This window comes from Dreissena polymorpha, chromosome 1 (genome assembly GCF_020536995.1).
Source record: "Dreissena polymorpha isolate Duluth1 chromosome 1, UMN_Dpol_1.0, whole genome shotgun sequence".
In the NCBI taxonomy this organism is placed as follows: domain Eukaryota; kingdom Metazoa; phylum Mollusca; class Bivalvia; order Myida; family Dreissenidae; genus Dreissena; species Dreissena polymorpha.
Window position 1 is genome coordinate 184,460,261 of NC_068355.1, and position 25,481 is coordinate 184,485,741.

Genomic DNA, 25,481 nt, shown 5'->3' on the forward strand with positions numbered 1-25,481 from the left:
TAACAAAATATCCATTTTTCCAAAATGACAGATTGAAATTAACAAGTGAAGGTTTCCAAAGCAAAGAAAAATATATGCCATTTTCAGTTCAAGTTAAACCATAGTAAATGTAATATTGAACAAACTTTTATCCTCAATATTAAAGTATTTGTTAGCAAAAACAACCACAACACCTATTTCTCAATTTTACTTAAAACAAGCAAATTTGTTGAATTGATATCCCCCATCAAATAAATTTTGTTTATGGATGGGTGTAAAACAAAAAGAAAAGGTATAAATGAATTTTTGTGCCTTTTGTCAATTATTGTTTTTAACTCATTTGTACCTGTGATGGGTTTGCAGACAATTAAATGCAGATAGCATATTTTTCACGAATCAATTTACTATGGAAAGTTATTACAGAATTCGTTTAATGCATAGTAAAGGAATGACTAAATAATGAATAATTCATCAAATTTGTGACCTTTGACCTCAATGTATGACCTTGACCTTAACACCTAAGATTATGGGTGTTGAATGTGAAGCAACCCAGATGATTGAGAACAACATGGCAAGTTTTATGGCTCTGGCTCATGTGTTAATGGAGATAAAGCCATATACTCATATATAATCATTTAATTTATATTCTTCTTGTATATTTTTGTTCTTTATCAATAGAATCGAGAGCGTTTATATAAGCCTAAGGCTTTCGATGCAATCAAGCTAAAATAAATAGGTTTAAACTATAGATATATGGTCAACAATATATAATAATGCGAAGTAAGCCACAAAATCTGGCGCAAGGTTATTGATTTGCATGTGATGCTGTTATAGAACTGCGTAGAAAAAGGAATTTGCTGTCTCATTAATATAACTCTTTATCTTTCATCAACCACAAACACAATCAACGCCGTATATCTTTTTGAAAGATATTTCTTGTTCGAAATACAAAGAGTCCAAGCCCTATTCTAAAAGTGGTGAAACAAACTATTACTGTTGAGATGTAGTGGCTGGGTGCAGTTGAGAAGCATGGTTTCCTGGGCCTGAACTTGTGAGGATAAGGACCCTATAAAAATAAAGAAATATCTTAACAAATCCCAACAAGATGCGTTTGTGAAACACAATGTCCCCGTATATGACGTTTGACCTTGAAGGATGACCTTGACCTTGACCCTTCACCACTCAAAATGTGCAGCTCCATGAGATACAAACGCATTTCAAATATAAAATTGCTAGCTTCAATATTGCAGAAGTGACATTACATTAGCAATTTCGACCCATATATTTGACCTTGAAGGATGACCTTGACCTTTCACCACTCAAAATGTGCAGCTCCATGAGATACACATGCATGCAAAATATCAAGTTGTTATCTTCAATATTGCAAAAGTATTCATAAAATAAGCGATTTGGGCCACATATATTAGACCTCTGACCTTGAAGGATGACCTTGACCTTTCACCACTCAAAATGTGCAGCTCCATGAGATACACATGCATGCCAAATATCAAGTTGCCATATTCAATATTGCAAAAGTATTCATAAAATGAGCGATTTTGGCCACATATATTTGACCTCTGACCTGAAAGGATGACATTGACCTTGACCTTTCACCACTCAAAATGTGCAGCTCTCTGAGATACACATGCATGCCAAATATCAAGTTGCTTTATTCAAAATAGCAAAAGTTATTGCAAAATGTTAAAGTTGGCACAAACAGACCAACCAACAAACCAACCAACCAACCAACCAACAGACAGGGCAAAAAAGAATATGTCCCCCACTACTATAGCGGGGGACATAAAAATATATTCAATAAATTCAGAAATGTCATCATTTACATGGACCAAATATGAACCCTTGGGGCTTTGCTGTTAACAGAATGTTTTTATGACGGTTTTACCAGGATCAGTCAATGATCACTAGGACCAATTTTATTAATAAAACAAACTGTGTAAGGGACCTCTAGATTATGCTCCATATCAAATATAAAATCCTAGTAAAACTGGGAAATCCTGGGGGTAAGCCAGTTTTGACCAAAACACATTATTTGGAAACATTTGTCGATGACTCACTTTACACTGTTGCACACCAAACATTAAATCTCTTGGCTATGCAGTTTCAAACAAGAGATGTGTTCGTCAGAAACACAATGCTCCCTACTGCGCCGCTTTGAAATAAAATGTATATTTATCATTTGGCAGGTATAAAAATCATATCCATTTCAAGCTTTTTACTTCCCTTGGATTTTGTCCAATCCAACCTGGGGGGGGGGGTCTGTAGACTGTCACATATGACCAAGTCAGACATCACTGACAACCAAGGCTGTGTTTTATCAAAGAGACCATAGCCAGAGTTCATCATGTATCTATGGACATAAGTCCACAGGTATGTAATGAACCATACCATTCACACATAAGTACAGGAAAGACATGATAATTATATCATTTAAACAAACTTTGACAAATCAATCATTTAAGTTATAAATAATCAAAATAAAAAATCTGTACAGTAACTGTGAAAAGAACTTAAATTGTTGGTAAGGAAATATATAATCTGACATTTATAATTATATAAATTACTTCCCTTAAAAATAATTGTCTCTAACAAATCTCTATTTTAGTAGCAAATAATTAAAAGCCCCTACCATGACTGTAGATTCACCACTCAAAATGTGCAGCTCCATGAGATACACATGTATGCCAAATATCAAGTTGCTATGTTCAATATTGAATAATTATCTCCCTTTAAACCTTATTACTTCCCTTGGATTTGTTTGTTTGACCTTAGACCTTGAAGGATGACCTTGACCTTTTACCAAGATGTGTTTGCGCCGCTTTGATTTATTTAACAAAAACATATAAATTGGCAGGTCAGATAATTATGTCCATTTAAAGCTTATTACTTTCTTGAATTTGTTTTTTCGACCCCGTGACCTAGTTTTTGAGCCTGCATGACCCATATTCGAACTTGGCCTAGATATTGTCTATATACAACTTCTGACCAAGTTTGGTAAAGATCGGATGAAAACTATTTAAATTAGAGAGCGGACAGGAAAAGTGTGACAGACAGACTGATAGACGGACAGTGCTAAAACTATATACCCCCTTTTCTTTGAAAGGGGGCATAAAAAGATGAATAATTCGAACACCCAAGGATTATTCCTGTGAGGTTTCATTAAATTATGTTCAGTGGTTCAGGAGGAAATGTCCTTTAACGAAAACGTTGACAGACGAACACAAACACGTCGCCAACGGATGGACTGTGTATTCCAAAGTTTCCAAAATTCATTGAAAGTTTCAGGTCTCTAGTAGCGAAAAGTTTAAGTTAACCGCTACACGATTTAAAAAAGGGGGTTATCTCTCCAACTATGTCAGAAAAATCTAATAAAAATATGAACTTTCACAAGTTCACATGCATTGTTAAATAAATGCAAAGATTGAATCCCTTTAGCACAATACGTTTTTAGTTAGGGCGGCCACACAAGAGTATGGGATCAAAGAACGGATGAAAGGATGGACACAATCACGAATAAGGGTAAATCGTTATACCCTCCTTACCTCATATAGTGGAAACATCAATATATCCGTAGTCTACCAAAAATTATTTGAATGACTGTGAAACGTTTTGCATTACAACCTACCTTGTAGATGAGATAATCTTTGCCCCTGAGCAGGAAAGTGTGGAGCCCCAAGGTTAGAGTGGCTGTACCCTGGGGGTAGGACTCGTTGAGCTTTGCCCCGAATTCCTGGCCCAAGAGCTCGACACCTATACTCGGGGATTGTCCTTGGGCGTCCAGCTCCAGCTCACCAGAGAGCCTGTAATTCAGCTGAGTACCAAACTGTGATTGTATGGGGTCCTGTAAGAACTAGAAAAATTAGATTCCAGTAATGTTATAAGTTTTTTATAGACCCCTACACATAAAAATACATTTCAGTCACAGTAATGGGGTCAGTTAGATTAATGTTCCTGGCTTATTTAAGGGCATATACTGATGCCAGCAAATGACAACTGCCGTACCAGAAAAAGAGAGAGAATGGTCATATAATTTTTTTCATGACCATTCAATTAACAAGTTATGTGGATGACACAATTCCAAAATATGGCTTTTTCAAAATTCTTAAAAGAAAACAACATCTTCTAATCCTATTAAAATAAATTGTAATTTACATATAACTGAAAATGCTTAATCATCTATAAAAAAGTGTAATTGCTGTCTAGTCAAACACGAATTTGTAACAATTGTGACGTAGAATATCCCCCAATGCCGCAAGTCAGAATATGTAGCATGATGTTATAGAATGTCTCAGTTTTGTAATTTTTAGTGTAGAATGATACAATGTATATACACAACCTCATATGAGAAGGAACAATACCTGAAAGTTTGAAAGCTGAACGTTGAATCGTTAAGTGAACGCCCACAGACAGATGGAAAGACAGACAGATAGATGTCCGTCCAAGGGGATTCCATTATACCCCAATTAACAGGGGGTATAATTAATAAATATCTTCAGGGCATATCATCACTCCAGTTGCATATCTGTATACTGAAAACCTGGAAAGGTGGTAAATTGTAGTTTATAGATATTCTTATTTAAAATAAATGCAGATAATTATTTCATAGAATGTTTACTGCATTTCAATAATTGTTTAACTTATCTTAAACAACATTTAATAAGTATCATGTTTAATTTATGAAAGGGGATTATTTGTAATATACAAGTGAAAACAAAGAAACAACTTTTGGTTTAGAGGCTGAATTTTGGCACAAAAATGTATGAAAATATGCCCCGACCTTTTATGATTAACACTGATATCAAATCAACACTTATAAGTATTTATTTACTCAGTTTGACCAGTTAAAAAAAAGAGTCGTTCCAGATTAGACTGTGCTGTCTGCACAAACAGCCACGACACTTTCCACTTTAATGGAATTTTTTGTTTTAAAGGCATATTCAGAACACGTGGTCACTAATAAGCCTGAGCAGACCTAACACACTTATCTGGGACAACACTTTAGCACTGTTTTTCCAGAGTGCAGCTAATATACTACCTGTTTTTGTTGCTTATAGGCAGAGATTGTGTGAGTCCCGACAGTGAAGTCGCCAACCAAAAACTGGGAATGTTGGACAGCACTGTTCCTCGTGCGTCAGGTTCTCATTATTCGAGAGCAACGTATCGAGGTCAGTCAAGTTAACAGACGAGTCACTCAGCACCTGCTCTGTCTGTTAGATCCGATTATTTTATCTTGAGTGACTTGTCAAGACAGAAGTCAGACTCACCAAGCCACCATGCAAGATGTTCATAGGTGACACGCTGAATTGCTTGAGCGACTTGTAGTATTTGTGTAAGATGTTAATACCTGGAGTGCTGATTTTCTTGAGCGACTTATAGTATTTGTGGGAGATGTTCATAGGTGACGTGCTGAATTTGTTGAAGACTTGTAGTATTTCAAGGGGATGATCATACGTGGCGTGCTGAATGTCTTGAACAACTTGTATTATTTGTGGGAGATGTTCATAGGTGGCGTGCTGAATTTCTTGAGTGACTTGTAGTATTTGTGAGATGTTCATAGGTGGCGTGCTGAATTTCTTAAACGACTTGTAGTATTTGTGGGAGATGTTCATACCTGGCGTGCTGAATTTCTTGAACGACTTGTGGTATTTGTGGGAGATTTTCATAGGTGGCTTGCTAAATTTCTTGAGCGACTTGTAGTATTTGTGCGAGATGTTCATAGATGGCGTGCAGAATTTCTTGACCGACATGTAGTATTTGTGCGAGATGGTCATAGGTGGCATGCTGAATTTCTTGAGCGACTTGTAGTATTGGAAGATGTTCATAGGTGGCATGCTGAATTTCTTGAGCCTATTGTAGTATTTGTGGGAGATGTTTATAGGTGGCGTGCTGAATTTCTTGAGCGACTTGTAGTATTTGTGGGAGATGTTCATAGGTGGCATGCTGAATTTCTTGAGCGACTTGTAGTATTTGTGCGAGATGTTCATAGGTGGCGTGCTGAATCTTGAGCGACTTGTAGTATTTCTGGGAGATGTTCATACGTGGCCTGCCAAATTTTTAAACAACTTGTAGTATTTGTGCGAGATGTTCATACGTGGAGTGCTGAATTTCTTGAGCAACTTGTAGTATTTGTGGGAGATGTTCATAGGTGGCGTGCTGAAATTCTTGAACGACTTGTAGTATTTGTGGGAGATGTTCATAGGTGGCGTGCTGAATTTCTTGAGCGACTTGTAGTATTTGTTGGAGATGTTCATAGGTGGCGTGCTGAATTTCTTGAACGACTTGTATTATTTGTGGGAGATGTTCATAGGTGGCGTGCTGAATTTCTTGAGCGACTTGTAGTATTTGTAGGAGATGTTCATAGGTGGCGTGCTGAATCTTGAGCGACTTGTAGTATTTGTGGCAGATGTTCATAGGTGGCGTGCTGAATTTCTTGAACGACTTGTTGTTTTTGTGCGAGATGTTCATAGGTGGCGTGCTGAATGTCTCGAGCGACTTGTAGTATTTGTGTGAGAAGGGGGTTTGGACTGTTTTCAACATTTACTTCAACAATGTTCTTCTTCTTGGATAATAATGTAATCTGAAAAGGAAATGGAAGTAAACTAAAAATAGAAAAATAGAGTGTTTTTAGTAACAAACGAATACGTCTTGAATACATGTATATATGCTGTAACACCTTACTTAACACACCTGTTTGTTTAATGCAAAACATTGTTTCTATAATTGATATTTAGGATAGCGAAATGATTTTTGTGCAAAGTAGCACTCATAATAGCATTGTTTAAATGAATAATGTGAACCCTCTTGAAATGTTGTAGCAAGTTGCCATAATTATCTTTTTTTTAAACAGACATAACTTCAAAAATGTGAGACTATACCACTTTAAATGTTACACAATACAACTTCTTGCTAATAAATTACTTAACAAGAGCTACGCATAACGAGTGCAAAAGCTCGGCTAGGGTGCAGTTTTTAATAAATGAAAGCTTGTCAGAAATTATTATTATTTTATAGAGGTCACAGTAACCTTAACCTTTGACCTAGTGACCCAAAAATGGGTGTGACATGTAGACCTCATCAAGGTGCATCTACATATGAGGTTTCAAAGTTGTAGGTGGAAGCACTTTGATTTTAGAGCAAAATGTGAAGGTTTTAGCACGACGCCGGCGGACGACGAGCTGGCTATGACAATACCTATAGTTTTCTCCGAAAACGTCGAGCTAAAAATTAAGAATAAGTGCTATCGATATAAAGTGTATTACTATTGTAAATTTAATATTAACGTTCTACTTATAGATGTTACAACCTATTAAAATCAAATAATTGTTTTAGTTAACCGTCAATTGTGAACTTTAGACAGTAATTATGGAAAAATTTGGAATAGACTTTTTAAGATTAGGAATTGGGCTGAATTGTTGCCCCAACTTTGACAGTATAAATAACTCTTTAAGGTCATACCAGATACTCAAGAAGCTGAGATGACATGCAAGCCTAATTGATATTGCTTATGGCCGAGTTGAGAGTCGAAGGGCATACTGGTTGACACATCCAAACTGCTGTCATTTTTTAACGCCTTGTCTATTGCCAATTCAATGTGTGGTCAATTGGGCTTGGAGTGCAAAGTAACAAACCCTGATGGGTTAACCTTTAGCACCTCGTTTCAGATGTCAGAATTCACGCCTGAGGCATGCCCAGGGATGTACCATGAGTGTTCAAAACGAAGTCGTTACTGCCCTTGTACAGGTTATCCAACTTTTTATTGTTTTGATATTCTTTCTGGTGTCCAACAGCCAGAACTGATTGTTAGCTTTAACATAACTTTTGCTATAACTCCTCGTGTCTGGAACACTTGTTCCTATCCCGGCACTCAACCTGAACTTACTCAGGCTCGAGTGTGGTTCACTCAACAAGGACATTGCAGTTGTTGAGAACAGTTCACGAGAACTCAACGTGCTCAGAATTTCCTGCAGACGAATGGAAACATTCAACAAAGCTGACCTTTTGAGGCCGTAGGTCAAGGTGGAGGCGCTAGGGTCAGGTCGAGTGGAAGGGTCGTCGTGGACTGAGGCTGCTAGGGTCAGGTGGAGGGGAAGGTTCGTCCTTGACTGAGGCTCATGCGGGCTGGACTGGTGCTGTTGCTGCGCCAAATCAATATCGATGATGGTGCTCTTCTGAAAACAACACAATGGGTGATATGAACTTGAAACAAAGGTTTGTATTTCAATTTATAAAAAAACTATGCATTTTGATTGGATGTGAATTTTTTAAACAGCAAATCTTCATTCTTATGAATTTTTAATCTGACATATCCTTGGTTCCATGTCCAAAATAGCATACACATGAATCAAATCAGACCATTATGTATTTAAACATTAAAAGTGTTGACAAGTGCTATATAGACCTGTAAATTCATTTTTTTTTCTAAACTTGCAGAGATTTAATTTCATAAGCCAATATGTGGCTCATAAATTTCACATAAGCTAATCAGGGAGGACACTTTCCGACTAGACTTGATTTTCTTAAAGAGGGGACTTCTTTTTAACAAAAAATACTTTGAAAGAGTCAGTGTTAACGCTGATTAGCCTTAAAAACTGCACAGGCTAATCTGGGATAACAATTTAAGCACATGCATTTAGCCACATTTTCCCACAACACAGCTTATTAATCTTTTAGCAGCTCCTTACCTGCATAACAAAAAAGGGAAAATCAACTTGTACAAAATATATAGAGGATATTTGTTGGATTCTAAGTGATATTAATTTTATTTCACGAGTGATCATATAAAATAATATTTTCATAAGTGGCGCTGCCACGAGTGAAAATATGTATTTTTATGATCACGAGTGAATTAAAATCGATATTCCATCGAATACAACACATTTTCTTTTTATTTTATGCTTTTTTCACCGCTTATTTATATTGTAAAAGAATTAAACTGGATAATTTCGTAGGATTATACGTCATTTCGTCGAAAAAAATGACGTTATTTCACAGTAAAACAGTGAAAAATATCGATATTTTTCACTGCTATTTTTCACTGTTTAAAACAGTGAAATACCAGTTTTATTTCACTGATATTTCTCTATAAACCACCGGAGAGGTTAAAATAAAATGTATTTTATTGGTTCTCATTCTATTAATCACTTTACTTTTACAATGCTTTCACTGATGATTTACTGTAAATATATGTTTCAATAAATGGGAGGCAAACATTTGACATAAATGTCCTTCTAAAGTTGCAAAAACATTCATACAATTTTACCATGTCTTTACAGATCTTTGAATGTTAAAATCTATTAAAATTCACAAAAGACAAAAAATCAAAAGAAAATAAACATGTTACATGTAACAAGCTGTATACATGGGTGAAAATAAAAAAAAAGGAAAATAAGGAAATATTTTAGCTGGGGGCCGCAGGGCCGAAGGCCCCCGGAAGCTCCTAAAGGATAGCAAAATGATTTGCAAATAGGAAGCTATCCTCAAGTATAAGACCAACATATGTTGACAGTAATTTTTGCAGCTTACTTCACATGCATGCAATGGAAAACAAACAATGTTTATGTTTGTACATGTACAATAACTTTATTCAGTCATTTAATCTATTAATTTTGTTTATTAAGCATACACTCTTAACTTAAAGAATTACTATAAATGTTTAATTATGAACACTAAAAATTGAAAATAGATTAGATACGTCTGGAATCGATCGTATTTTGTTTATTTTGTGTGTCGGCATTGCTGGACACATGGCCTCCCCCCCCCCAACAAAATCTTATCAGATTTATTTGATTCACGAAAACGACAACTATCCTTATTTGTAATACAATGTAAATATTAACTGCTGAATATGTTATAAGTTTTAGAAATTTGATATTATGCTTTTTTTTGAACAAGTCCAAATAGGTTCTCTCCATACATGTTTTATTGTATTATTGCATTTGTTCTATCTGTCTTTATTAAAATAAATTTCTCTCTTTATTAAAATAAATTTTGAGTCCACACTCTAATAAGAATAAGCGTCCTAGTTTGAATACCGATTTACTTTCATGGCTTTGATAAAAGGTTAACAAAGCATGAGAACCATGCAATGTTAGCTCTGTAAATTATAAAATAAGATTGCTTAACAACTATTGTAGCTCTGTAAATTATAAAATAAGATTGCTTAACAACTATTGTAGCTCTGTAAATTATAAAATAAGATTGCACAACTATTGTAGCTCTGTAAATTATAAAATTAAATGGCTTAACAACTATTGTAGCTCTGTTAATTATAAAATAAGATTGCTTAACAACTATTTTTAATTGGCATATACATGCACGTCATTTTCTTAATAACCACTGTTGGTTATACCATGTTTGTTCTCATCAGACTCTTACACAAACTGGAAGCAGTCCTGACAGGCTAACCAAACACAACACAATTTGCCAAGACTTGATTTTGGTTGAGAAGAAATTTCCTTTTAACAAAAAGTCCCTCAACAGCGGAATGTGCTGTCCCTGATAAGCCAATGCAAACGCTAATCTTTGGATGGCACATAACATGAATAACAGAGCTTACTGTAACAGATTGTAGGCAGACTTACTTTGAGCCTCATTATGAGATAACAGGGCTTACTGTAACAGATTGTAGGCAGACTTACTTTGAGCTTCATTATGAGATAACAGGACTTACTAAACAGATTGTAGGCGGACTTACTTTGAGCCTCATTATGAGATAACAGGGCTTACTAAACAGATTGTAGGCGGACTTACTTTGAGCCTCATTATGAGATAACAGGGCTTACTGTAACAGATTGTAGGCAGACTTACTTTGAGCCTCATTATGAGATAACAGGGCTTACTGTAACAGATTGTAGGCAGACTTACTTTGAGGCTCATTATGAGATAACAGGGCTTACTGTAACATATTGTAGGCAGACTTACTTTGAGCCTCATTATGAGATAACAGGGCTTACTGTAACAGATTGTAGGCAGACTTACTTTGAGCCTCATTATGAGATAACAGGGCTTAATACATGTTGCCCTAAGAGTATTCCTAGATAAGCATGTACAGCAGCACAGGCTAAGGCCACAATTAAAATATTGTTGGTTTGCCCTTTACCGACCCTAAATTTTACAGGTGGGTAGGTAGGTAGGAAAATTATTTTATTTTATTTGAAAAATTATATTTTTAATACACTAATAGTCTATGAATATTTAAAACACTTTTATTAAAGCACTGTTGCAGTGTACGAAGCCCTATGTAGCTTAACATTATCTTGTTTGCTGTTTCTTGCATATATTAATATCAAATGCATGCTTGTGTGTTATTACATCAAATATTTGTTCATTATATGATTTTAATTGCTCAAATGCATTTGTAATTATTTAACAGCCAGACAGCTTTTATTTTTAACTTAAACCTTTCCCTTAAATTGGGCTTAATTAGCATGCAACAAGCATTGAAGGAGTGTAGAAAGACATCCCAAAGCCTTTAATGGAAAAATTCAGACGTGGCGAAAGACCATCACATTTTACAGGCCAGACTTGCCTACCAGGAGAAACAATTCACAGGCCTGTTGAAGTTTTTACAGGCCTCAATTTTAAGTGTTTGGCCGGTTAGTGCATAGTCTCAGCATGGAAAAGTAAATTCATAAAAGTGCAAACTGAACATTATTATAAAGCATTATTTCTTCTTGAATGCTCTGAGCTTTTATGAGTACATACGTACAGCTCAGAGGGTCAATAGCAGGGAGTTGTATTATTGCAACTAACATAAGCATGAAAACTTGATTTGGGGAAATAAATTCTGGATCTGGATAGGTACGTTGCAGGACCTTTCGGTGTAGGCGCAACGGGGCGAGAGGGTGGTTAGTCCCACTGTAGGACAGTGGGTGTTAGTTTCAGTTTGTGGATATACTAACGCTTTAAACATATATACTTGAGTGTTGTCGATGTATTTAGCTAAGAGACATTAATAAATTAAATAAGTTTACCTTTACATATCCATTTCACTAACATGCCATTACAGTAAACTGTTCAGTGTGGCAAACATAATAAAGCAGAATATGCACATGAATCTGATTAAACACAGATCCACTTGCATATAAATCAAATCATGTTTGTCTTTTATTTTGCATTTTCGACAAAAAAAATCCTGTAACTGTTAGATGTATTTTCTTTTGCGAGTAGACTGCATTCCAATTTTCAAACACTTCATCACTTGTTCTGTGACATTCAGTTCATACATTTGCAAAAAAAGAGAGTTTTATTTGTATCTAAAACCTATGCTCAATCGTAGAATGACACGCTCTTTTCATTAATCGATACTAATTATATGATGTCCGTCGTAAATTCGATAGTTATTTGTTCTCGCTGAGCATCGTTATTTCTTTTAATTGTCGGCCATCTTGGATCACGTTAACAACATGTGTACCACGAACGTAAACTCGTATATGTCCGACTACTTTCGTGAACCAATGGTTAAGTATGATGTCGTTCGGCCATTTTCACGGAACACCGCCGATCGCGATGCTGGTTATAGACGCTTGCATTACTGTCTATTCTGGGGCGTATGAAATTCCAACCATCGGAGCGACCTAGATCGGTCAGGGGCGATAATAATAGACATAAATACGCGCATGAATAAATATTGCTTTCGGCTCTTTTATCATCGTCGAAAAAAACGAAAATAAAAAAAATAAGTTTTCAGAAATCGCAATAAAATTTTTTGGGTCGGGGGGTAAAAAGTGGGTCGGTCGGTAAAGGGCAAACAAACTCAATTTTAATTTAGGCCTAATCAGGAACAACACATTTCGCCTAGACAGAATTTTTGTTTACAAGATATATTTCTTATACGATATATTCAATAAAAGCGGAAAGTGTTGTCCCTGATTTGCCTGTGCGGACTTCTTTGCTAACCAATATTATACAATGGAGAACACAGGTTTTAAATATTATATTTACTAAGGTTCAAGTTATAGAGCTGTATAGGATGATGAACTTCATATTGTGATTAATTTCTTTTTCTTTATCTTCAATTGGGAATTTAAGGATATCGTTTTGAGAAAAATACCGTTTTAGGATTGGGAATAGGGTCAATTTTGGACCCGAAATTTGACAAAAAACAACAACACTGTAAACCTACCAAGAACTAAACACCTCCTCGCAAACAGGCTCTATACAACCAAGGCATTGGATTGAATAGATACATATCTAACAAGACTACACTGCAACGCCGATATATCGCGGTTGGTGGGCTCCAAAGATCACGAGCGCGATATATCCGGCGCGCAATATAACTCTAGAAATGTCTAACTTTATTTTTTTGCGGTTAATTTGTCAGATTTCCCAATGTTTTAATTTTATATACGGCGCTGCTACATATTTGTATAGTAATACATGTAATTGCAAACCAATTCTACAATCAACATTTTCATAACTACATACGTACCTGTATCTGTAATTTTCATGAAAACCAAAATGTAAATTATATTTTTTATTTTCATGTAAAATATCGCTAGCGAATCAGCTAAAAAGAAGAATTCTTGCCATAAAAAACGTATAAAATACAATTGTGCATAGATTCAAATTTACCCTAATAAGTAGTCCTAATTAAGAAACTGAAACAGCGTAACGGTAACAATACAGCCTGTTTGAATTTTAGTTTATTAAGAGGAAATGTCAACGTCACATAATTCGCGAGATACCGCGGTACTTTAGTTGAAATTTACAACGAAACTTTCAATGGAAATTAAATTATCTCAATGTTGTACCCGCTACGAAATTATTATTTACAAATAAATACACCCACGCGAACTTTTTATCACGACAAAGAAATTCATGACTAGTACCGAAATTTAAAGATTTATATACCAGTAAACTGCCAATATTACCTTTGCAATGACACTTGAATTGGTTATTTCTTAAGTGTTAAAAACAACCCCAGCAGTGTGTAAACAACACCATCACTTATCGACTGTTGTTCACGCTTCACTGCGTGCCATAGTAAGCCGCGACATCAATTGAACCTATGTTTTGACCAACTTTCATGATGATAAGGCAAAAATTGTGACTTCTAGAGTGTTAACAAGGTTTCTCTATAGCCAAAGAAGGAAAATTGCCCCACCCACTGGCGGCCATGTTTTTCAACGGATCGGAACCACTTTTGAACTCATCCAAGATATCATTAAGACAAATATTTTGACAAAGTTACATTTAGATTGGGCATGAAATGTGACTTCTACAGTTATTACAAGGTTTTTCTTGTTTTTAGCCTAGTGACCTAGTTTTTGACCCGGCACAACCCAGTTTCGAACTCGGTCGATTATTCATTGGGACAAAGCTTCTGACCAAGTTTCATGAAGATGGGTCAAGAAATGTGGCCTCTAGAGTGTTTACGAGCAAATGTTAACAGACGGACGGACGGACATACGATGGACAAAGACCGGTCACAAAAGCTCACCTGAGCAATCAGGTGAGGTAACAAAAAGTCAAAACAGTAAACACGGACTCACCAAGGCTCTGCTGTTCGAAGTGTTGATGTAGCCAACATTGGAGAAGATGTGGTGTGCTAGGCTGCTGCAATACGTCTTCGTACTTAATTTCTTGAGCGAGTTGTAGTATTTGTTAAAGAAGGGGTTGCCGCCGATTTCCATCGACATTTACTTTAACGATGTTTGTATTGTTGGCTAATAATATTTGCTGAAAAGGAAAACATAACATGTGAGATTAAACAACTTCAAACGTGAGACTGCATAACTTTTAAAGGGGCCGTCCAACAGATTGGTACATTGACAAAAAAAGTTGTTTCAGATTCGCAAATTTTCGTTTTTTATGATATTTTTGAGGAAATAGTAATACTGACAATTTACCATGCTTTTAAATATCCATTATATGCATCTTTTGACGATTTGAAAAGACGAATTAAAAAGTCGTTTGACGCAAAACGATTGAATAATTTGGAAAGTTCTGTTGTTGTAGTTATATTTTGGGAAACTACGAGGATTGCTTATATAGGTAAAAAATACATCTGGTCTAAGCATGAGAATGGATGGTCTAGTGGTCTAGGCGGGAGACTTTTAACTCCAGGACTCCAGGGGTCAGTGGTTCGAGCCCTGTTGAGGGTTATTTTTTTCCTTTTTTTAAAGTTGTATTCTTGTGTTTTTTTACAGGAGATTTTTAGGTCAAATGTTTAATTTATCCACATAAAGCATTTAATGACATGCTTCATTCAATAATGCCAAAATCTGTTGGATGGCCCCTTTAATAAGAGACTGAGCAATACAACTTGAAATGTGGCACTACAAAACTTAAAACATGAGAATGTGCAGCTTTAAAAGTGAACATATACAACTTTACATTTGAGACTATACAACTTTAAATGTGTGACTTAACAAATTTAAATGTTACAATGTACACCTTTAAAGGTGAAACTATACAACTTTAAATGTGAGACTACATGTATACAACGTTAAATGTGAGACTTTTTTCAACTTTAAATGTGAGACTTTACAATTGTATAGCATATCTTAAGAAACAAATAGATGTGAGTTGAATACTGTAAGTTTATGAGTACTTGATCACACACGTTTGGCTATGGATTAGACACAGATACAGAAATACAGATTGACGTCTGTGGTGAATTCAGTGTACCACATCAGGGCTATAGATTACAAGCGTATGTGCATTATTACTTAATTAAAATAACCAAAAACGTAATTAAATTCAATATCAAGCGTACAAAAAAGCAAATATAAAGTTAATTACGTATTTCCCATAAGAAAACCTTGCGTCACAAAATGCAATCCTTACAAACACGGGACGTCTTTTTTTAGACTGGTTATTTCCCGTACAAAAATGTACCGAATAGTTTATACATGTATGCCGTCCTATGAAGAAAAGAAGGCAGTCTTTCCAGCGGTTATCAATCTTTACTGTAATTATTCGTACACCCATCCGATTTCTATTTTCATTTTCTTAAAAATATCAAAATGGCCACTCGTGGCCGTAGAAAGAGAATCCTCACACAAACAAACACTTTCGACAGGTATTTAGCCAGAATATTGGGGAAACCGAAAACTTTTGTGCAGCTTTGCTGAACGATCTGTTGCAAGATGTGATCATTTCTCCAGAGAATTTAGTTCGCCCGTTATTATCGGAGATTTTGAACGAAGTTGTTAAACCCAAAAAACACGTTTATGGGGAGTGTAAGTGAAAAAACTTTAATAGAGTGGCGAAACAAACACCCGTTGCTGGTGATGGATATGGAAAATGGAGTTATGAAATGTACATTATGCACAAACATGAAAAGTAACTTAAAACTAACTAACGTTGCTACAAATGTTGATTTATTTTTCACCTGCACATAATAATATGTAGATATAATAATCTTAGTAGATATTTATTATATTATATATGTCATTCCCTAAATCACCCAATTGAGTTAAAAAACCGGGGGTGAAAAACCCAATTAAGCTCAAAAGTAGGGGGTAAAACATTTTGCTGAAACTCTATTGAATTTACAAAAACCCTATTGTTGTCAAAACAGGGGGTGAAAAACCCAATTACCCAATAAAATTATCTATAGCCCTGCCACATCTTTCTACAGGGGACTTTTATAATTTTAATAGTTATTATTGCCTATTCTGGCTAAAATGCAATGTAAGTGATATTCAATAGATACAACATGTAGTTATACAGTGTATCTACATAATATGGCATCTTTTTGTAGGGCACACCTTATATTTAAAGTTTCACTTCAAGTGTTGAAATTGTGTGCATTAGCATATCAAAGCAATAAGCCCCATTGTTTCTTGCAAACATATGGGCTTTGATTTAAACAATAATCAAATCCAATTACAACCCAAAAGCTGTATCAAAAGCATTGACTTCACTAAGGTACAATAGTAATGATAATTGTTTACAACTGTATTATCCATTGTGTGTTTTCAAGTGTTGCAGGCAAACGGCGGATCTGGATCAAATACAATAACGCTTTATGATCAACAACTGACTGATATACATTCTGAATTTTAATTACAAAGAAATAAAAAACGTATAAATGTGTGTTTGATTGTTTGCGTTTACCTACATTTACTATAATCTAATGTTTGTGTATCAATTCAAATGTGTTTAATTAATTGACATTATCGTCTGATATACATGTAGTTAAACTGTCTGTCATAAATTGCTCGAATTAAAACTAGAGCTTTGTCACAGACTATACCACCACATGCCGCATTGCCACAGACTATGTTGCATGCTGTCTTCACAAAACAAGATAATCTAATTTATGTCGATTTTTAAGAATTATTATGCCATTATTATTTATGGCCATTTTTGCCTTTGAACTCTTGAATTCGTCCGCATGACAGGCCGTCCAATGACTGTGAACAGAAATAATGTAAGAGTCATTTAAAATCTCACAATGAAAGACATAGTTATGGCCCGGACAAGCTCATTTATGGCCATGTTTCACTTTAGAACTTCAAGTGTGACCTTAACCTTGGAGATATTGAAGTAATTCTTTTGCATGACACATTATCCAATGATTGTGAACAAAAGTACCAAGCAATTTTTAAATCTCACACTGAATGACATAGTATGGCCAGAACAAAATCATTTATGACCATTTTTGACCTTTGAACTCACAGTGTGACCTTGACCTTGGAGATATCGATGTAATTCTTTTGCCCGACACACCGTCCAATGATGGTGACCAAAGGTGCCAAATGATTTTAAAATCTCACAATGAATGACAGAGTTATGGCCCGGACAAGCTGATTTATGGCCATTTTTGACCTTTGAACTCAAAGTGTGACCTTGACCTTGGAGATATCGACGTAATTCTTTCGCACGACACACTGGCCAATGATGGTGGACAAATGTGTCAAATGACTTTAAAATCTCACAATGAAAAACATAGTTATGGCCTGGACAAGCTAATTTATGGCCATTTTTGACCTTTGAACTTAAAGTTTGACATTGACCTTGGAGATATCAACGTAAATTCTTTCACGTGACACACCGTCCAATGATGGTGAACAAATGTGCCAAATGATTTTAAAATCTCACAATAAACGACACAAGTTATTGCCCAGACAAGATCATTTATGGCCATTTTTGATCTTTGAACTCAAAGTGCGACCTTGAACTTGGAGATATCGAAGTAATTCTTTCGCGCGACAAACCGTCCAAAGATGGTGAACAAATTTGCCAAATGATTTTAAAATCTCACAATAAATGAAAAAGTTATGGCCTAGACAAGCATTTGACCCTTGAACTCCAAGTGTGACCTTGATCTTGGAGATATTGACATACTTTTTTCACTTAACACACCGTCCCATGATGGTGAACAAATGTACCAAGTTATTTTAAAATCTAATGTTAAATGACATAGTTATGGTCCGGACAAACTTTTGGTTAAAAACACACCAAGTGACCCCGTGACCTATTTTTTGACCCGGCATGACCCATATTCAAACTTGACATGTACATCATCTAAGTAGTTTGGTGCAGATCCGATGAAATTTCGGGACAGACCAACAGACCAACCGACAGACCGACAAAGTGATTCCTATATATAGCCCCCATTACTTATTAGTGGTAATGGAGGTATAAAAATGATGGAATTATATTTAATTATAGGATATATATTTATCGTAGAAAAATAATATGTAAACAGTTATTCAGTCCCACCAATCAGCTTAATTCATAACAATCAACTTGTTAATGGCATACAGTAATAAGGGCCAGTTACTACAGGGACCTTAAATAAATAAAAAAATCATTCACCTGATAATAAAAGACTAGTTAATTTACATGTGCTAAACATGGTCTACCTCCTGCAAGTTAATCTCACGGGTTTTCCCATTTTGCCCACGGCAATTTATCGCGGATATGTACTACAAACAAATCGGGCATTGACTTACACAATTTTGTTTATTTTTTTTAATCATAAATTACATGTAATAAATTAAAGTGCTGATGCAATAGTAATTTTTCTTCAACACACAATTTCGAGCTGACGAAAATAAATGGTTTCACAGTTTTTGTGAAATAAACAACATACACAATCTTTATAACATCTATAACTTCAAAATAGTAATAAAACTTAGTAAAATAAGTATATTAAGCCAGTAATTCTCATAACTAGTTAAAACATGTGCTAGAACTAGGGGCTAGCTCTGTGAAAAGTGTCCTTTTTATGGCAAACCGTCAATTGGGAATTTTAACCAGTAATTATGTTAAAATATAGACGTTAAGAGATTATGAATGGGACTTAATTATTAGCCCTTATTTTCAAAATAAATAAAACTGTAAGGTCTCACCTGAGGCTCAAGAAGGTGAAATGACATGCTGGCCTCGCTGTGATTGCTAAGGGCTGAGTTTGAGTTCTACCTCATGTTGGGTTGGAGTCAAAAGGCATACTGGACCACACAACAAAACTGCTGTCATTTTTCAACGCTTTATCTAGTGTCAGCTCAATGCGAGGCTGTTTTGTCTTGGAGTGTGAAGTGCTCGTAACAAACCATGATGGCTACACCTTAAGCATAGTGTTAATGTTGTTGGGAAGACTTTGCGTCTGAACCACACCCGATGTATTCATCGTGCTATGAGTGTTCATACAAAGTTTTTTTGTCAGCAACTGCGTAAAACGCACGTTCACTTTGAACATTTTGGATGCATAAGAGGACAAACCAGGATGGTCCATAATGCTACTACTATTGAAATCAGAAGTAGACCCCGTGGATAGCTTATGCTTCGATCTTTAACTCTTTAACTGTTTCTAGATTTTCTACCATTATTCCATGTTGCTCTGTTAGTCCAACAAAGCATGGGAAAAGTTATCCAACTTTTTATTCTTCGTACTATTTGTTGTGAAGTCCACAATCAGTGCCTGTTTGTGTTACCATAACTACTGCTATAACTCTGCGTGTCTGAAATACTTGACCCACCTCCGGCACTGGAGCTTAACAAACTACTTAGGCAGGAGTGTGGATCGATCAACAAGGACAGTGCAGTTGTTGAGAACAGCTTGTTAAAACTCAGCATGCTCAGATATTCCAGCAGACCGGTATTGTTCAATGAAGCTTTGAAGCAGGAGGTCAAAGGGGAGGAGCTAGGGATCAGGGGAGGGGAAGGGTTGTTCTGGACTGAGGCTCCTGGGGGTCCGACTGGTGCCTTTGCCATGTCAACTCAATAACAATGCTCCTGCTCACCTGAAAACAACAGCACCATGGGTGATGTGAAACAGTTACGAAAGTGTTTATACAACAATCTATAAGAAACTAAGCCTCTTGATTGGATGTGAAGGTTTTCAACAGAAACATTTCATTCTCATTAATTTCTAATCAGGCATTTCATTGTTTCCTTGTAAAAAAAACCATCAAATTTAATTCAATCAGACCATTTCGTATTAAAACATTAAAAGTGTTGGTCAATGTTATATTAAGCTGTAAATTCATAATAACGATTTTTTTTCTCAACTTGCAGAGATGTAATTTCATAAATCAATATGCAGCTCATTAAGGTAGTGCACCTCTAATGATTTCCCGCGATTTATTTTACAATCATTGCCGATCTTCAATGATCGCTTATTTCCGAGAGAAGCATTTTATTTTTTTCAAACTTCCACTTTTGATATATGTTTAACTTATTCATTTAGAATACATTATTTTCACTATAAATATTGACTTTGATCCAATTATCATCTGAAAAATACGATTTTGCGATTTCTTCAAAGATCGAGCGAGCCTTTTTACCTGTTTACTTATGAATATCTAATTTAAGATTGCACTGATGTGAAGTTGTCGTGGCCGAGTGGATAAGGCGATGGACTAGAAATCTTTTGGGAACTTCCCGCGCAGGTTCGATTCCTGCCGACATCGCATACTTTTTGCGACGCGTTTTATTTCTTTTCTAACGTAATTTGATTTAATATAGCACATAAGCCATGTTAATTGTTAAATATGTTGAAAATTGTATGCACATCCTTCAATTTTAAATTAAAACAACGTTATGGCTAAATTGATTAATTTACTGCTGAAAATACGAATGATGCAAGTTGCATTTTTATTTTTATTTCAAAAAGTAAACGGTAAATCTGTCTATTTTTTTGGTATTTTTGCTGTATATAGTGTTTTTATAAAAATTAAGTTTAAAATATAACTTAAATGACACTATTTTGAATTTTATGACACTTTGTTTTTAACCAACCCAATTTTTACTTGGCTGAAATCACTTACATTTCATGGAGCTATTCCATAGATTAAAATTTGTAAAAAATAAATGTCTGTAAAATGATACTTATGTCATCTTGTTTAAACTTTAAACACCTTTACTGCATCTGTACACACCAACTGCATGCCCATATTAGGAAATTTGAATGAATTATGGAACTTTTATATACCCCACGGGTGAAAATAAACTGGACAAAAGCCGAGCGTGAGGGTGGTTTTGAAAAAATCAGTATATTTTTTTTAAAAGCATGGAAAGCCTACCTACAAATTTGCATGTAGTTCAGTGAAATGATGCTGATTAGGAAAATAATTAATTAAATTATATTTGGATATGTGCCCATTAGAGGTGCGCTACCTTAATATTCATAATTGTCATCTCAGATAAGCATTCAAGTCCACATAAGCTTATCAGGTAGGACACTGACTTTACTGAATTTTTATAAAAAAAGAGACTTCCTTTAAATAACAAAATACCTTTATAGAGGAAAGTGTTGTTGCTGATTAGTTTGTGCGTACTGCACGTGCTAAGCTGGGATAACAATTTAAGCACATGAATTAATACCCATTTTCCAAAAGTGCAGCTCATTTATCTTTTAAGCCATTTCTTCCCTAAATAACAATAAATAAATAAAATCAATTTGGTACTCATTCTATCAATCACTTTACTTTTGAAATGTCTTCACAGATGTTTTACTGTCAACATATGATTCAGTAAATGGCAGACAACAATTTAACATTAATATCTTCCTGAAGTTTCAACAATACACACAACTTTTTTAACATACCTTTACAGATCTTTGACTGTTAAAATCTGCTTAAAAATTTAAAATAGACACAAATTTAAAAGTAAATCAACATAAAACAAAAGGTGTATACATAATTGGACAGCAAATACAGTGCAACAATTAACTTACTGCTGATCTTAAGTTCTCTCCCTTGATATTGTATGCGCAATAAATTTAACAGCAACTAAATGGCAACAACTCACTACAGGAGCAGATTTTAAATTCTCTTCTTTGTAAGTGTAAGCTAAATTAATTAAAAAACAACTAAAGGGCAACAGCTCACTGCTGGCGAAGATCTGCAGTTCTCTTCATTGTTAGTGTCAGCAAAATTAAATAAACAGCAACTAAATGGTCACAACTCCCTGAGCATGGTTTAGGTATACAGTTCTCTCCCTTGTTAGCTAAAGTAAATAAACAACAACAAAATGGCAACAACTCACTGCTGGTGCAGATCTAGATTTCTCTACCTTGTGAGTGTCATCTAAAATGTCCTTCATGATGCAATCCCCACACATGGAACGACCAAGTCCCCCCATATCACAGGACTTTGATACAGCCGATCCTTTTACCAGACAGTAGTCTTCTGTGCTGAGCAGTTGCTGTAAAGTTGAGAAAATCAATCTGAAACATTTTGTCCCAGTCAGTCTTTTGAACTAGTATGAACGAAATAAACCATCGATTTTTTCCCAATAAGGGAAAGTACCTGTACCGCGTCCATTAGGACTAATTGGTGTGATAATACCTGACATTAAACAAATTTGCAGTGTGAAATCTTTCAAATGGAAATTATAATGGATCTTTTTAATAGCACGGAACTCACTTTCACAAACCCATCAAAATATTATTTTACATGCGTTTTTGATTAAATGTTTAACGTAAACTGGCATATACGGAAATGCATTTTAAATGTACTTTTGTGAAAAACTGCCATTCCGTAGAATGAAACATAGCTCTGAATTATGTCCATTCCAGACAGGAAACTATTTCAAACAAGAGCACCGCCTTGCGGGTGCAGACCGCTCATCTATTTTCTTTTTAAAGGTGAACGGACTCTCATTTTCAATCACAAAGGAGGGAGGGGTGGAGTGAAGAGGGGTGTATAGTGTGGGGGGTGTGGACATTTATTACATTATCTTCTAAAAATGCGAAAAAAAATGAAAAAAAAGAAAAAATATCGAGGGGGGGGAAGGGGGGGGATTCTTGGGTGTGATGGTTGGACGGTATTTCAAACATAAAATAATAAAAATAAATATTTGTGTTTTTTAACCGTTTCAAAAAAAATAAAATTGGGGGGTGAGGTGGGGGGGGTATAGTGTGCGGGTGTGGTGGTAATTCGTGAGATGATCTTACAAAAAAAAAAAAATTTAGGGGGAGGGGGATTCGGGTGGGGAAAGGGGGGGGGGTGGGGAAAGGGGGGGTGGGGGTTGATTCTTGGGTGCGATGGTTGGACGGTATTTCAAACATAAAATAATAAAAATAAATAGTTGTGGTTTTTAACCGTTTAAAAAAAAAAAAAATTGGGGGGGTGGGGGAGGGTATAGTGTGAGGGTGTGGTGGTCATTTGTGAGATGATCTTAAAAAAAAAAAAAATAAGGGGGGGGGGATTCGTGGGGGGGGGGGGAGGGGGGGGGGCACGGAGGATGGTTTGGGTCGAGTCTATTGTGGTATGTCAGGTAAGAGTAGTTTTGTCAAAGTATCAATCAAATCTAATTATAAATAAAGAAGTTATGGCAATTTTAGCAAAATTTAATAATTTGACCTTGAGAGTCAATGTCATTCAAAGGTCAAGGTAAAATTCAACTTGCAAGGTACAGTAACCTCATGATAGCATGAAAGTATTTGAAGTTTGAAAGCAATAGCCTTGATACTGTAGGAATAAAGTGGACCTAAACACAAAACTTAACCAAATTTTCAATTTTCTAAGTATAAAAAGGGCACATAATTCTGTCAAAATGCCAGTCAGAGTTACATTACTTTGTCTGCACAGTCCCCTTATGATAGTTAGTAAGTGTTGCAAGTATGAAAGCAATTGCTTTGATACAACGGAATAAAATGGACCTAAACACAAAACTTAACCAAAATTTTCAATTTTCTAAGTATAAAAAGGGCACATAATTCTGTCAAAATGCACGCCAGAGTTATCTAACTTTGCCTGCTCAGTCCCCTCATGATAGTAAGTAAGTGTACCAAGTTTGAATGCAATAGCATTGATACTTTCTGAGAAAAGTGGACCTAAACGCAAAACTTAACCGGACGCCGACGCCAACGCCAAGGTGATGACAATAGCTCATAATTTTTTTTCAAAAAATAGATGAGCTAAAAAGGCGCCGACTGATACAACAAATTGGGTCACCCAATGGCAATCAAATATATGCTAAGAGCAAGGCTTTAATCGCCAATTCAATGGAATTCTGCACCCCAGATACTGTAAAAAACATTTATATTCGTTGGCATAATTTTTTTTTAATTACTATTTTATGGACATGTACATTTGTGGATGTCTGATTCTGGATAAACAAGGGCTGTTTGTAAAACATGCATGCCCCCCATATGGGCTGTCCATTGTACTGGCAGCCATTGTGTGAATACGACTTTTGTCACTGTGACCTTGACCTTTGACCTAGTGATCTGAACATCAATAGGGGTCATCTGCGAGTCAGGATCAATCTACCTATAAAGTTTCATGATCCTAGGCATATGCGTTCTTGAATTATCATCCGAAAATCATTTTACTATTTCGGGTCACCGTGACCTTGACCTTTGACCTAGTGACCTCAAAATCAATAGGGGTCATCTGCAAGTCATGATCAATGTACCTATAAGTTTCATTACCTTGGTCCAAGCGTTCTTGAGTTATCGTCTGACAACCACCTGGTGGACGGAGCGACCGACATGAGCAAAGCAATATACCCCTCTTCTTCTAAGGGGTGCATAAATATGGAATTTTCGAGGGTCATTTTCCTGTGTTTGAATAAAATTCCTGGATCAGTAAACCCACAAATTCAATATTAATTAATGTCCCAAAAATAATGATTTAACATATGTCACATTGTTAAGAAAAGTGTTTGTAATGCTTAATTTTTTTATTTTTTTTTATTTTGATATATGACCAATAATTTCATTGTTTTTCTAAGTGTATACTTTCGTTTTAATACTTTGTAAAAATAACCTACTGAATATATTATAATTTTTTGAAAATTGTAATTATGATAATCTGTGAACAAGTTCCAACACATGAATTAGGTTCTCTTCATACATTTTTGACTGTATTATTTCATTTTGTTCTTTCTTTATTTATTTAAATAAATAAACATTTCATTATCTAATTAAAATACATTGAATACCTTTTAACGGCAATTTATAAATATATTGAGATTTTACATGAAATTTTATATCTGTAAATTATATCATACATTTCTAAACTTAGTATAGCTTAACAATTATTTTTAATTTGCATGTAGATGCATGTCATTGTCTCATT

The 25,481-nt window shown here is 35.3% G+C and overlaps 1 long non-coding RNA gene across 11 annotated transcripts in view; it reads right to left on the bottom strand.

The window, feature by feature from the left end:
• Positions 1–25,481, bottom strand: part of LOC127864240 (uncharacterized) — a 40,336-nt gene that overhangs the window by 10,214 nt on the left and 4,641 nt on the right. For 8 of the 11 annotated variants that reach the window (XR_008041616.1, XR_008041615.1, XR_008041614.1 and 5 more), the window contains 8 exons: positions 22,468–22,599; positions 19,305–20,195; positions 14,490–14,676; positions 7,993–8,165; positions 5,033–6,574; positions 4,356–4,534; positions 3,623–3,838; positions 974–1,045 (listed from right to left, as the gene is read on the bottom strand). This is a non-coding gene — a long non-coding RNA (uncharacterized LOC127864240). Of the gene's footprint in view, positions 1–973; positions 1,046–3,622; positions 3,839–4,355; positions 4,535–5,032; positions 6,575–7,452; positions 7,930–7,992; positions 8,166–14,489; positions 14,677–19,304; positions 20,196–22,467; positions 22,600–25,481 lie in introns of those variants that run through there. The other 3 variants (XR_008041610.1, XR_008041607.1, XR_008041613.1) reach the window with 2 other exon arrangements.